Consider the following 9,489-nt stretch of genomic DNA (forward strand, 5'->3'; position numbering starts at 1 on the left):
TGTTCGAGCCTGGACATCACAATTTCGTGCACCAAGTTTTTGGCGCCGTTGCCGGGGATTGTTTGAGTTTGGACAACTGACGGTTCATCTTGTTGCTCAGATTAGGTAATTTTTTTTTATTTTATTTTCAACATTTTTTCAAAAATATTTCTAAAATTTTCTCATCTGTTTTCGAAAAAAAAATGTTTTCAAAAATTTTATTCAAGATTTTTAAGAATGAATTCTAGTGTTTCATGAAGCAAGTGAAGCCTGGCTGACTGTAAAGCCATGTCTAAATTCTTTTGGACTGAGGCTTCCAAACCATCAGAGGTAAGTTACATGCTTGATAAATGATGAGCAGCAATTTGTTATCAAGAGCAATATACTCTGGTGTTACATGCTAAAGCTTGGCTGGCCATTGGCCATGTCTAGTGTTTTGGACTGGAGCTTTCATTGAAGGCTTGGCTGGCTAGTGAGCCATGTCTAATTCCTGGACTGAAGCTTTAGACTAAGAATGCAAGATTCCTGGAATTCATGTTAAAAATTTTGGAATCCTTATTTTTTCTTTTTCATATAATTTTCGAAAAAAAAAATCCAAAAAAATTAGAAAATCATAAAAATCAAAAATATTTTTCTGTTTCTTGTTTGGGTCTTGAGTCATGTTATAAGTTTGGTGTCAATTGCATATGCATCTTGCATTTTTTCGAAAATATCATGCATTCATAGTGTTCTTCATGATCTTCAAGTTGTTCTTGGTAAGTCTTCTTGTTTGATCTTGATGATTTTTTGTTTTGTGTCTTTTCATGTTTATCATATGCATTCTTGAATTCTTAGTGCGTAAGCATTAAAGAATTCTAAGTTTGGTGTCTTGCATGTTTTCTTTGCATCAAAAATTTTTCAAAAATATGTTCTTGATGTTCATCTTGACATTCAAAGTGTTCTTGGTGTTCATCTTGACATTCATATCATTCATGCATGCATTCATTGTTTTGATCTAAAAATTTCATGCATTGCATCATTTTAGTGTTTTTCTCTTGCATCATAAAAATTCAAAAAATCAAAAAAATTATCTTTCCCTTTTTCTCTCATCAAATTCGAAAATCTGAGTTGACTATTTCAAAAAATTTTAAAAAATCAAGTTGTTTCATATTAGTCAAATCAAATTTTCAATTTGAAAATCTTATCTTTTTCAAAATCTTTTTCAAAAATCAAACCTTTTTCAAAATTCTTAGTTATTTTCGAAAATTCCAAAAATATTTTTCAAAAATCTTTTTCTTATTTTTATATCAAATTTTCGAAAATAACATAAACAATTAATGTTTTGATTCAAAAATTTGAAGTTTGTTACTTGCTTGTTAAGAAAGATTCAAACTTTAAGTTCTAGAATCATATCTTGTGATTTCTTATGAATCAAGTCATTAATTGAAATTTTAAAAATCAAATCTTTTTCAAAACTAATTTCAATCATATCTTTTCAAAAATATCTTCTTATCTTATCTTTTTCAAAAATATCTTTTCAAAATATCTTTTCTAACTTCCTAACTTCTTATCTTTTCAAAATTTGTTTCAACTAACTAACTAACTTTTTGTTTGTTTCTTAACTTTTTCAAAACTACCTAACCAACTCTCTCTCTCTCATTTTTCGAAAATATCTTCCCCCTTTTTCAAAATTTCTTTTTAATTTATTAATTAATTTAATTTTTAAATCTTAATTTTCAAAAATTACTAACATTTTTCAAAAAACCATTTTCGAAAATCACTAACTCTTTTTCAAAATAATTTTCGAAAATTATCCCTCCCCCATCTTATTCTATTTATTCATTCATATCCTAACATCTCATCTCACATCTCTGCCATCCTCACAGTTGTGTTTCTTCCATTATATTACATTCTTTGTCTCCCCCTCTTCTTCTACTCACACAGGGATCCCTATACTGTGGTATAAAGGATCTCTATTATTATTATTATTTTTCTGTGCCTTCTTCTTTGTCATATGAGCAGGAGCAAGGATAAAAACATTCTTGTGGAAGCAGATCCAGAACCTGAAAGGACTCTGAAGAAAAAATTAAGAGAAGCTAAAATACAACAATCCAGAGATAACCTTTCAGAAATTTTCGAACAGGAGAAGGAGATGGCAGCCGAAAATAATAATAATGTAAGGAAGATGCTTGATGACTTTACTGCATCTAATTCCAATTTACATGGAAGAAGCATCTCCATTCCTGCCATTGGAGCAAACAACTTTGAGCTGAAACCTCAATTAGTTTCTCTGATGCAGCAGAACTGCAAGTTTCATGGACTTCCATCTGAAGATCCTTTTCAGTTCTTAACTGAATTCTTGCAGATATGTGATACTGTTAAGACTAATGGAGTAGATCATGAAGTCTACAGGCTCATGCTTTTCTCTTTTGCTGTAAGAGACAGAGCTAGATTATGGTTGGATTCTCAACCAAAAGACAGCCTGAACTCTTGGGATAAGCTGGTCACAGCTTTCTTAGCCAAGTACTTTCCTCCTCAAAAGCTGAGCAAGCTTAGAGCTGATGTTCAAACCTTCAGACAGAAAGAAGGTGAATCCCTCTATGAAGCTTGGGAAAGATACAAACAGTTGACCAAAAAGTGTCCTTCTGACATGCTTTCAGAATGGACCATCCTGGATATATTCTATGATGGTTTATCTGAGCTATCAAAGATGTCACTGGACACTTCTGCAGGTGGATCCATTCACCTAAAGAAAACGCCTGCAGAAGCTCAAGAACTCATTGACATGGTTGCTAATAACCAGTTCATGTACACTTCTGAAAGGAATCCTGTGAGTAATGGGATGCCTATGAAGAAGGGAGTTCTTGAAGTTGATACTCTGAATGCCATATTGGCTCAGAATAAAATATTGACTCAGCAAGTCAATATGATCTCTCGGAGTCTGCATGGAATGCAAGCTGCATCCAACAGTACTCAAGAGGCTTCTTATGCAGAAGAAGCTTATGATCCTGAGAACCCTGCAATAGCAGAGGTAAATTACTTAGGTGAACCTTATGGAAACACCTATAACTCATCATGGAGAAATCATCCAAATTTCTCATGGAATGATCAAAAGCCTCAACAAGGCTTTAACAATGGTGGAAGAAACAGATTTAACAATAATAAACCTTTTCCATCATCCACTCAGCAACAGATAAAGAACTCTGAACAAAATGCTTCTAATTTAGCAAATCTAGTCTCTGATCTATCTAAGGCCACTGTAAGTTTCATGAATGAAACAAGGTCTTCCATTAGAAATTTGGAAGCACAAGTGGGCCAGCTGAGTAAAAGGATCACTGAAATCCCTCCTAGTACTCTCCCAAGCAATACAGAAGAGAATCCAAAAGGAGAGTGCAAGGCCATTGACATAAGCGCCATGGCCGAACCTGTGAGGAGAGGAGAGGACGTGAATCCCAAGGAGGAAGACCTCCTGGGACGTCCAGTGGTCAATAAAGAGCTTCCCTCTGAGGAACCAAAGGACTCTGGGGCTCATCTAGAGACCATAGAGATCCCATTGAACCTCCTTATGCCCTTCATGAGCTCTGATGAGTATTCCTCTTCTGAAGAGAATGAGGATGTTACTGAAGAGCAAACTGTCAAGTTTCTTGATGCAATCATGAAGCTGAATGCCAAATTATTTGGCATTGATACTTGGGAAGTTGAACCTCCCTTGTTCATCAATGAACTAAGTGATCTGGATCAACTAACATTGCCTCAGAAGAGACAGGATCCTGGAAAGTTCATAATACCTTGTACCATAGGCACCATGATCTTTAAGGCTCTGTGTGACCTTGGTTCAGGAATAAACCTCATGCCCCTCTCTATAATAGAGAAACTGGGAATCTATGGGGTGCAAGCTGCTAAAATCTCATTAGAGATGGCAGACAATTCGAGAAAACAGGCTTATGGACAAGTAGAGGACGTGTTAGTAAAGGTTGAAGGCCTTTACATCCCTGCTGATTTCATAGTCCTGGATACTGGAAAGGAAGAGGATGAATCCATCATCCTAGGAAGACCTTTCCTGGCCACAGCAAGAGCTGTGATTGATGTTGACAGAGGTGAACTAGTCCTTCAATGGAATGAGGACTCCCTTGTGTTTAAAACTCAAGGATCTCCCTCTGCAACCATGGAGAGGAAGCATGAAAAGCTTCTCTCAAAGCAGAGTCAACCAGAGCCCCCACAGTCAAACTCTAAGTTTGGTGTTGGGAGGCCACAACCAAACTCTAAGTTTGGTGTTGAACTCCCATATCCAAACTCTAAGTTTGGTGTTGGAGAGTCTCAACAAAGCTCTGCACATCTGTGAGGCTCCATGAGAGCCCACTGTCAAGCTATTGACATTAAAGAAGCGCTTGTTGGGAGGCAACCCAATGTTTATCTAATTCTTATTTTTATTGTTTCTCATGTTTTCTTAGGTTCATGATCATGTGGAGTCACAAAATAAATATAAAAATTGAAAACGGAATCAAAAACAGCAGAAGAAAAATCACACCCTGGAGGAGCATCTGTCTGGCGTTCAGCGCCAGAACAGAGCATGGTTCTGGCGCTGAACGCCCAAAATGGGCAGCTTCTGGGCGCTGAACGCCAGAACATGCATGGTTCTGGCGTTCAACGCCAGAAATGGCACACAAATGGGCGTTGAACGCCCAAAATGGCCACCAACCTGGCGCTGAACGCCCAGAGTTGGGTACAAAGGCATTTTTACATGCCTAATGGGTGCAGGGATGTAAATCCTTGAACACCTCAGGATCTGTGGATCCCACAGGATCTACTCAGGATCTGTGGACCCCACAGGATCCACTAAGGATCTGTGGACCCCACAGGATCCCCACCTACCTCCACTCACTCCTTCTCACCACTCTCTTTCACACAACCCCATAAACACTCTTCCCCAAAAACCCTTCACCAATCACCTCAAACTCTCTTCCCCATCACCTCTTCACCACTCACATCCATCCACTCTTCCCCATAAACCTACCTCATAAACTCCACCTACCTTCAAAATTCAAAACCAATTTCCCACTCAAACCCACCCATATGGCCGAACCTTAACCCCCCTCCCTTCCCTATATAAAGACCTCCATTCTTCATCAATTCACACAACACACCCCTCTACACTCCTCTTGGCCGAAACCACATCTCCCTCTCCCTCTCCATATTTCTTCTTCTTCTTCTTCTATTCTTTTGTTTATTGCTCGAGGGCGAGCAATATTCTAAGTTTGGTGTGGTAAAAGCATAGCTTTTTTGTTTTTCCATTACCATTGATGGCACCCAAGACCGGAGAATCCTCTAGAAGAGGGGAAGGGAAGACAAAAGCTTCCACATCCGAGTCATGGGAGATAGAAAGATTCATCTCCAAAGCCCATCAAGACCACTTCTATGATGTTGTGGCCAAGAAGAAGGTGATCCCTGAGGTCCCTTTCAAACTCAAAAGAAATGAGTGTCCGAAGATCCGACATGAAATTCAAAGAAGAGGTTGGGAAGTTCTAACAAATCCCATCCAACAAGTCGGCATCCTAATGGTTCAAGAGTTCTATGCTAATGCATGGATCACCAAGAACCATGATCAAAGTAAGAACCCGGATCCAAAGAACTATGTTACAATGGTTCGGGGGAAATACTTAGATTTTAGTCCGAAAAATGTGAGGTTGGCGTTTAACTTGCCCATGATGTAAGGAGATGAACGCCCCTACACTAGAAGGGTCAACTTTAATCAAAGGTTGGACCAAGTCCTTATGGACATATGCGTGGAAGGAGCTCAATGGAAGATTGACTCCAAAGGCAAGCCGGTTCAACTAAGAAGATTGGACCTCAAGCCTATAGCTAGAGGATGGTTGGAGTTCATTCAATGCTCAATCATTCCCACTAGCAACCGGTCTGAAGTTACTATAGACCGGGCCATCATGATCCATAGCATCATGATTGGAGAAGAGGTGGAAGTTCATGAGATTATACCTCAAGAACTCTACAAGGTGGCTGACAAGTCCTCCACTATGGAAAGGTTAGCCTTCCCTCACCTCATTTTCCATCTATGTTACTCAGCTGGAGCTTTCATAGAAGGAGACATTCCTATTAAGGAAGAGAAGCCCATCACTAAGAAAAAGATAGAGCAAGCAAGAGAGCCCATTCATGGAGCTCAAGAGGCGCAGGAAGCTCATCACCATGAGATCCCGGAGATGCCTCAAATGCACTTTCCTCCACAAAACTATTGGGAGCAAATCAACACCTCCCTAGAAGAATTGAGTTCCAATATGGGACAACTAAGGGTGGAACATCAAGAGCACTCCATCATGCTTCATGAAATAAGAGAAGATCAAAAAGCAATAAGGGAGGAGCAACAAAGACAAGGAAGAGACATAGAAGAGTTCAAGGACATCATTGGTTCCTCAAGAAGGAAACGCCACCATCACTAAGGTGGATTCATTCCTTGTTCTTATTTCTTCTGTTTTTCGTTTTCTATGTTATGTGCTTATCTATGTTTGTGTCTTCATTACATGATCATTAGTAGTTAGTAACTTTGTCTTAAAGTTATGAATGTCCTATGAATCCATCACCTCTCTTAAATGAAAAATGTTTTAATTCAAAAGAACAAGAAGTACATGAGTTTCGAATTTATCCTTGAACTTAGTTTAATTATATTGATGTGGTGACAATGCTTCTTGTTTTCTGAATGAATGCTTGAACAGTGCATATGTCTTTTGAAGTTGTTGTTTAAGAATGTTAAATATGTTGGCTCTTGAAAGAATGATGAATAGGAGACATGTTATTTGATAATCTGAAAAATCATAAAAATGATTCTTGAAGCAAGAAAAAGCAGCAAAGAACAAAGCTTGCAGGAAAAAAAAATTAGAAAAAAAAATTAGAAAGAAAAAGAAAAAGCAAGCAGAAAAAGCCAATAACCCTTAAAACCAAAAGGCAAGGGCAATTAAAAAGGATCCCAAGGCTTTGAGCATCAGTGGATAGGAGGGCCTAAAGGAATAAAATCCTGGTCTAAGCGGCTAAACCAAGCTGTCCCTAACCATGTGCTTGTGGCGTGTAGGTGTCAAGTGAAAACTTGAGACTGAGCGGTTAAAGTCAAGGTCCAAAGCAAAAAAAGAGTGTGCTTAAGAACCCTGGACACCTCTAATTGGGGACTCTAGCAAAGCTAAGTCACAATCTGAAAAGGTTCACTCAATTATGTGTCTGTGGCATTTATGTATCCGGTGGTAATACTGGAAAACAAAGTGCTTAGGGCCACGGCCAAGACTCATAAAGAAGCTGTGTTCAAGAATCATCATACTGAACTAGGAGAGTCAATAACACTATTCGAAATCTGAAGTTCCTATAGATGCCAATCATTCTGAACCTCAATGGATAAAGTGAGATGCCAAAACTATTCAAGAGGCAAAAAACTATAAGTCCCGCTCATATGATTGAAGCTCTGTTTCATTGATAGTTTGGAATTTATAGTATATTCTCTTCTTTTTATCCTATTTGATTTTCAGTTGCTTGGGGACAAGCAACAATTTAAGTTTGGTGTTGTGATGAGCGGATAATTTATACGCTTTTTGGCATTGTTTTTAGTATGTTTTTAGTAGGATCTAGTCACTTTTAGGGATGTTTTCATTAGTTTTTATGTTAAATTCACATTTCTGGACTTTACTATGAGTTTGTGTGTTTTTCTGTGATTTCAGGTATTTTCTGGCTGAAATTGAGGGACTTGAGCAGAAATCAGATTCAGAGGTTGAAAAAGGACTGCTGATGCTGTTGGATTCTGACCTCCCTGCACTCTTAGTGGATTTTCTGGAGCTACAGAACTCGAAATGGCACGCTTCCAATTGCGTTGGAAAGTCGACATCCAGGGCTTTCCAGCAATATATAATAGTTCATACTTTGGCCAAGAATAGACGACGTAAACTGGCGTTCAACGCCAGCTCTCTGCCCAATTCTGGCGTCCAGCGCCGGAAAAGGATCCAAAACCAGAGTTGAACGCCCAAACTGGCACAAATACTGGCGTTCAACTCCACAAATGGCCTCTGCACGTGCAACACTCAGGCTCAGCCCAAACACACACCAAGTGGGCCCCGGAAGTGGATTTATGCATCAACTACTTACTTCTGTAAACCCTAGTAGCTAGATTATTATAAATAGGACCTCTTACTATTGTATTAGGCATCTTTGGTCTCAGTTTTAATCCATTGTTCATCTTAGGAGACTATTGATCACGCTTTAGGGGGCTGGCCATCTCGGCCATGCCTGGACCTTTCACTTATGTATTTTCAACGGTAGAGTTTCTACACTCCATAGATTAAGGTGTGGAGCTCTGCTGTTCCTCAAAGATTAATGCAAGTTACTACTGTTTTCTATTCAATTCATCTTATTTCGCTTCTAAGATATCCATTCGCACCCAAGAACGTGATGAAGGTGATGATTATGTGTGACGCTCATCACCATTCTCCCTTATGAACACGTGCCTGACAAATACTTCCGTTCTACATGAAATAAGCTAGAATGAATATCTCTTAGATTTCCTAACCAGAATCTTCGTGGCGTAAGCTAGAATGATGGCGGCATTCAAGAGAATCCGGAAGGTCTAAACCTTGTCTGTGGTATTCTGAGTAGGATTCAATGATTGAATGACTGTGACGAGCTTCAAACTCGCGAGTGCTGGGCATTAGTGACAGACGCAAAAGGAGGGTGAATCCTATTCCAGCATGATCGAGAACCGACAGATGAATAGCCGTGCCGTGACAGGGTGCGTGAGCATATTATTCACTGAGAGGAGGGGATGTAGCCACTGACAACGGTGATGCCCTTGCATAAAGCCAGCCATGGAAAGGAGTAAGACTGGTTGGATGAAGATAGCAGAAAAGCAGAGGTTCAGAGGAACGAAAGCATCTCCATTCGCTTATCTGAAATTCCTACCAATGAATTACATAAGTATTTCTATCCATATTTTATTGTATTAAATTCGAAAACACCATTATCCATTTATATCTGCCTGACTGAGATTTGCAAGGTGACCATAGCTTGCTTCATACCAACAATCTCCGTGGGATTCGACCCTTATTCACGTAAGGTATTACTTGGACGACCCAGTGCACTTGCTGGTTAGTTGTATCGAAGTTGTGAACCATGGTATTGGCACCATGATATTGGCGCCATTGCCAGGGAAAGAAAGAGCCATGAATTTTATATAATTGCAGTGTAATCACGATTATGCGTACCAAGTTGCTCACGTTGCCATGGATTGTTCGAGCCTGGACATCACAATTTCGTACACCACTCTATCATCCATTTTTCTCACTCACATGAATATGAACTTCACTGTCAATTTTTTTTGAACTCATACGAAATGATAGAGATAGATCTGGGTGGAAGAGCTGAGGGAAGAAGAAGAAGAAAAAGAAGGAGAGGAGATCTGCAAACTCGTATGCGACTTACACACACACATATATATAACAAATCGAACCAACCGATTTGTATTGACGCATTAAAATAACATATATAATAATT

At 39.0% G+C, this 9,489-nt stretch overlaps 1 non-coding gene across 1 annotated transcript; it reads right to left on the reverse strand.

Annotated features, from left to right (window-relative positions):
• Nucleotides 1-2,506: 2,506 nt before the first annotated feature.
• Nucleotides 2,507-2,614, reverse strand: LOC148581708 (small nucleolar RNA R71). The gene has a single exon (XR_015895920.1). It is a non-coding gene; the product is annotated as a small nucleolar RNA R71 (small nucleolar RNA).
• Nucleotides 2,615-9,489: the final 6,875 nt, after the last annotated feature.

This window comes from Arachis ipaensis, chromosome B10 (genome assembly GCF_059453495.1).
Source record: "Arachis ipaensis isolate K30076 ecotype BB chromosome B10, ASM5945349v1, whole genome shotgun sequence".
NCBI lineage: Eukaryota > Viridiplantae > Streptophyta > Magnoliopsida > Fabales > Fabaceae > Arachis > Arachis ipaensis.